Here is a 6011-nt window from a genome sequence, read left to right as displayed (position 1 = left end):
ACTGCGCAGGCGCCGGTCTCAGACACCTCACAACCCGTGGGGCCCCGCGAGAGGAGCTGGGCGGGGCCTAAAGGGCGGGGCCTGCGGGCTGCGGCGAAACCCCGCCTCCTGCGGTCAGGTGGTCTTGCGCAGCCATATTGCACAGGCTCCACCTCCATCCTATGTCGGCTGGCGGGCCCCTTCCAGTAAGGGGTACCCTCAGTTCATCTGTAACCAGAAGACAAGCGTTGATCTGGTAGTGATTCCCACCGGCCCACAGTTCAACATGTCTAGTGATGCTAGCCATTAAGTGGTAGGAAATATAGTCATTCATTGAATATCCTCCAAGGGAGAGGCGCTGCTGGAGAAGACAGGCAGCGTCCCCTATCTGCAAGGGATCTGTAGAATAAGCCCAGAGTTGTCACTCTAAGCATTTTGTTGTTTTCTAATGAACTTATGTGAGAGCTAAACAAAAGCCATCTTGTGTTAAGCCCCTGTCTTGCCCCCAGAGAGAGCTCCCCCTCCTTCCCCGACACCTAAAGGCCAAGTCAGGAGGTGAAGAAACCACACTGTTAAAACAGAAAAGAACAAGTCTCCCTGCAGCTTGGCTCAAGGACCCCCTGCTCTGCCCGCTCCCCTGCTCTGCACCTTAGATAAACTCTGTAACTTAAGGGGGGGGGCTGCCACTTTCCTAAGTTTCTGGGGAACGGATGGTCCTTGCTCCGGAGCTTGCTCAATAAAAAAAGACCCTGTGCGAATTGCATCCGGCTGGTCTCTGGTGGTCTACGGGGGTCTCGCGACTTAGACATAACACTTCCTCCTAAGCTCTGTCTCCCATTCAGTCTTCCAGGTAGTGTGGTTATTCACTGTTGGGAGAGAGAGGCCAAGAGGTTTCTTGTCCAGAAATGCTTTCTTTTAATTCCCCTTCCCCAATTGCTTTGACAAAGGACCGTTAGGCAAACACCTTCAACAGCTACAAAACCAGGCCAGGATTAGGTTTTGACTGCAAATTAGAGAGACAAAAGGAGGAAGGAGGCTTATGATAGAACATTTTCTTTCCATGAAAAATAAGTTCAACAATGGACAAGTTCAAGCTGCAGTCTGAAGGTCACGTCATTCTGGTCCACATTCTAAACAGTCGAAAGAAAAACGTCATTTTTCTTTTAAGAAGACTGATTTGGAAGTGTCGCACATTTTTGCTTAAATCTCATTGGTCAAAATCATCCAGTGCGGGGGGGGGGGGGGGGGAGGGGGGGGCATGTGGTGGCATACGCCTTTAATCCCAGCGCTCCGGAGGTAGAGGCAGGCGGATCGCTGTGAGTTTGAGGCCATCCTGGTCTACAAAGCCAGTCCAGGATAGTCAAGGCTACACAGAGAAACACTGTCTCGAAAAACCAAACCAAAACAACAACAAAACCCAAACCCAATCATCTTGATGTGTCTCTTTCCTTTTTAAAAGAAAAAAAAATGAGTACTTCTGTTATTAATGAGGGATGCTAGGATGAGGGCTCAGCAGTAATGGACGTGCCTAGCGTGTCTTAGAGAGAAAAGGAGGAACGGGGTAATGAAACAACAAATGCTTGAACCCAATAAGCAGTTTCCCCCCCTTAGCCTGTATTTAAAACCGGATTCCCAGATCTTCAAATTCCCAGCCACAAAATTCACTGGAAGAATGTCCAGATATGAAAACTGAGAACAGAGTCTGGTGACCTAAGAAGAAAACCAAGCAGGTATGATGTCACAGATGCCAAGATAGATTGTAGGAGGGCGGGGGCGGGGTCAATTGTCAATTGTAACAAATGCTGCTGAGAAATAAAAAAGATAAGAAGAGAGAAATGACCTCTGGATTTGGCAATAGCAAGGAATCCTGTGTGTGTGTCTGTGTGTGTGTCTGTGTGTGTGTGTGTGTGTGTCTGTCTCTGTGTGTGTGTGTGTGTGTGTGTGTGTGTGTGTGTGTGTGTGTGTGATTCTAGATAGCTAAAATAGACTAGGCTCTGTTATGGTGCCAAATAGTCCAGATAGCTCATGGGTGTATTTTCCCTACTCATGTACAACCTTTGGGGATGGTTAGTCTTCGGTATCAATGTGATTGGATTTGGAGTGGCCACAGAAGCACACCCTTGGTTGTGTCTATAAGAGTGGTTTCTGAATAGCTGAGGTGACAAAGGAAAATCCACCCCAAGTATAGATGACACTGTCCCATGGGCAGCTCTCTCTCTGCTTCCTGACTGTGGATACAATGTGACCAGGACCTCCTGTGGCCATGACATCTCCCTCTGTGATAGTCTGTACATTCAAACTTCAAACAAGATAAATCCTCCTTTTATCATCTATTTTGTCAGAGGAAAGTCCTCTATGAGTCAAGGTGTCCTCCAAGCTAAGTTTATTTTTTAATTAATTAATTTTTTTTTCATTTTTGAAGACAGTGTCTCATTATGTAGACCAGGCTGGTGCCCAGCTAATAGAGTTCCTCCTGTCTCTACCTCCCAAGAGCTGGGATTAAAGTTGTGTGCCACCACACCCAGCTGCCCAGCTGTTAACTTTTTTTTTTACACTTAGAGATTCAGACCGAATTCAGAGTCAGGCCACCGAGCTCCATCATCTCAACAGCATCCTTTCAGATTGCCCCATGAGAAAGAGGGCTGGAAGCTATTTATCAACAACTAACCGCCTCAGCTTCCACTCACAGACTGTGAGCCAGAACTGGTCACACAGGCCTAGTCCAACTGCAAGAGAGGCTGGAGCAGGCAGGGGGAAAGTGGAAAGCACAGGTGTGTGGTGGGCAGTAATCTTTCTGCCGTGACCCCCTCCAGTCATCTTTGACTGTTGTTAGTGCCCATCCTCCAGCAGGGGGGTGGGGAAGAGGACCTGCCTTGTTTCTTGGTTAGATTGTGCCAAAGGACATGGGGCATCCCAATTCCAGCCAGATGCCTTGAGGTGCATCACCCTGTATGGCTGACAGGAATAGCTGTCAGCCTCTAGTTTGCTGGTGCATGCCTATGATCACAGCAGTGGAAAGTCCAAGGCCAGAGCCAGCCTGGGCTACGTGTTAAAGCCAGCAAGAAGGGAGGAAGAAGGAGAAGGAGAGAAAGAATAAAAAAGAAAGGAAAAAGAATGAAAAGACTCTGAGCTTGTTGGAAAATCCAAATGTTTGTCTTGGGCCAGGTTCCCAAACACAGTCAGCCTCACCAACCTCAGTCGTTGGTGTCACTACCAGGGCTTTGGCAGTGGCTTTACCTCTTCTAAATGCCACCGGCTTTGCAGTGGCCCCATTTCCCAAGGGTCTTCTCTCTCACAGGGAGGCCGAGGCAAGTTCTTCCCACTTTCTTTTCTTTTTTTCTCCTTTAGAAACTGAGGAGTAGCTGGGCGTGGTGGTGCACACCTTTAATCCCAGCACTCGGGAGGCAGAGGCAGGCAGGTCACTGTGAGTTCGAAGCCAGCCTGGTCTACAAAGTGAGTCTAGGACAGCCAAGGCCACACAGAGAAACTCTGTCTTGAAAAAAAAAAAAAAGATAAAAGAAACTGAGGAGTGACTCAGGGAGATGGCATGAGGGAAAAACGGATTCCCACTCAGTAAATATTTGTTATACTTCCTTTGCCCAACTCTTTGTCAAAGCCAGAGTCATAATAGAGACACACAGTTTGGGGGGGAGGGGAGGGGGTTTATAGACAAGAAGGCAGACCACTGTGACACTAGGTGATGAAGGCACAAACACAAAGGCTCTGACAGGCCAGTGGAGCAGGTGGCAGGATTTGCTCAGGGCTTCATGCAGAAGAGCTCTCCCAGCAAGGTCTAAGTGAGTAAGAACGGACACGCTTGTGAGGGGAGGGAAGGAAAATCCCAGCGAGAGGAAGCCAGGAGGAAGCACGTGGTGGGCAAGGCAAAGGCAGGCTCAGCCCAAGGAAGCATGGGCAGCAGGGTGTAACTGGACAGAATATTTGAAAGGAAATGACAGAGGGGCCAGAATGGAAAGTTCTGTATGGCTCCATCAGGTGCCAGGAACACAGCCTGGTACGAATGAGTGGAGAGCTGAAGAGAGAGTCTTGGCTCACATGACCCTGTGAACCACTGGTTCCATAATAACTCCGCCCAAGGACCACTGTGGACCAGCTGCATCCAGGGACCCACCCAGCCCCTGGGTTCATCACTCATACTCATGGCTTCCCTTCGTGTCACTTGCTACTTTGTTGTTACTGTGGCTAAAAAAAAATAGTAAACAAAGCACAGAGCCTCCGTTTTAACCAATTTCAAGCATACCATTCTGTTTGGTAACTGGTATTACCGCGCATCTCCCTTTTTTTGCATACGCTCCCACTACCTCATCCCAAGGCAGTTGGGCCAGTCATAGAAACCTCTGAGTCTGTGAACCAAAATAAACCTTCATACTGTAAGTTGGTTGATGTCAGATTTAAGTTAGCACGGTCCGCCTGCACCCTATGGTTGGCAGGAGGGGGAGCAACTCTCCAAAGGAAGGAGCTGAGCTATCAGAAGAAAAGAAGGGGTTAACGTGGCGCAGTGGTGCACGCCTGCCTGTAATCTCAGCACTTGGGAGGCAGAGGCAGGCAGATCTCCGAGTTCGAGGCCAGCTGGGTCTACAGAGTGAGTTCCAGGACAGGTAGGGCTACACAGAAAGACCCTGCCTTGAAAAAAAGAAAAAAAGAAAAAGAAAGAAAAGAAGAGATGGTTCAGCACTTAAGAGTACTGGCTGCTCTTCCAGAGGACCCAGGTTTAGATCCTAGCACCTATATGGTGGCTCACAATCCTCTGTCTATCCAGTTCCAGGGGACTCTATGCCTTCCCTCTTCTGCATGTCTGTAGCACACAGACATATATACAAATAAAACACCCATACACATAAAATACATTTTTAAAGGAAGGGTCAATGAACACATAGAATATGAAATATTCACCAGAGATAGGTTAAGGCCAGCCTACCAAAAGTCTAGAATTCCAGGCTGAAGAGCTCAGCCTTTATTCTGCAGGGCAGCTAGACTGTGGGGCAATATTTGGATGCAGATCAGTCATACATACAAAGAAGGTGAAACAAATGCTTGCCCCAACCCACAGGCTCCATTGAGACCCTGTCTACTGTGCAACATTAAGGGACACTGGAATTTTAGTTTGATTTTTTGAGACAGAATCTATGTAGCCTCAGCGGGCCTGAAACTTGCTCTGTAGACCAGGCTAGCCTCAAACTCACCAAAATCCATCTGCCTCTGCCTCTTGAGTGACGGGATTAGAGGTATGTACCACCACACCTGCTGTCTAACGTTGGAATTTTAGGTGTCCTCTAGCCTCTGGGCAGAAGTTAGCTGTGCCAAGCCCTAACTCCGTGTAGGAATTCTCTCCCTTGATCTCTTGGGGCTGGCCCCTGAAGATTGTTATGAACGCATTGACCACTCAAACACCAGACTCAGATTGACGGAAGTTTAGTGAACGCTGAATAAAAACTGACCGGTCAGGGCCATAATCTTGGCTCAGGAGCCAGATTATGATGCCGGGCTGTTTCTAAGGCAGGCTTTTCATGTGAAAAACTGTAACCAGGTAACAATGAGGGAGTCAGGTGTAGGAAGCAGGAGCGGGACAGCATTACATCATTTTGATCAGCTAAACATAATCGGTTCTGTTCCCTGTGTATTGTGTCTAGGTAGGTAGACAAAGCACTTCAAGACTTGGGGACGTTCTGTTTCCCACTGTTCTGAGAGAAGGGAACATAGCAGGATGCTGCAGTCTTAACTCTAATAGAACATACATTTATTTATCTTTAATCCAAGCAGAATATGCATTGGTCACCTATGGTTTTATTCTAAACAGTAAGTATTGAACTACTGAATTGTGTCTTGGTCTCAGGCACGTAGGGCCTGGGAACTTGAACTTAATTTCGCCTTATGATCAAAATGGAGACTTGGAGGAAAGATGGTTTCTGGTATGCTAAAAAGCGATATCAGGTGTTAACAGAGGAACTACAGTTATACTAGGAACTAGAGTAGGTCTCAAAGGTGGGGCTATAGAGTTAATGCAGGTTAAGCAG

The sequence above is a fragment of the Acomys minous genome (genome assembly GCF_964271855.1).
Source record: "Acomys minous genome assembly, chromosome: 6".
In the NCBI taxonomy this organism is placed as follows: domain Eukaryota; kingdom Metazoa; phylum Chordata; class Mammalia; order Rodentia; family Muridae; genus Acomys; species Acomys minous.
This window is presented reverse-complemented; position numbering follows the sequence as displayed.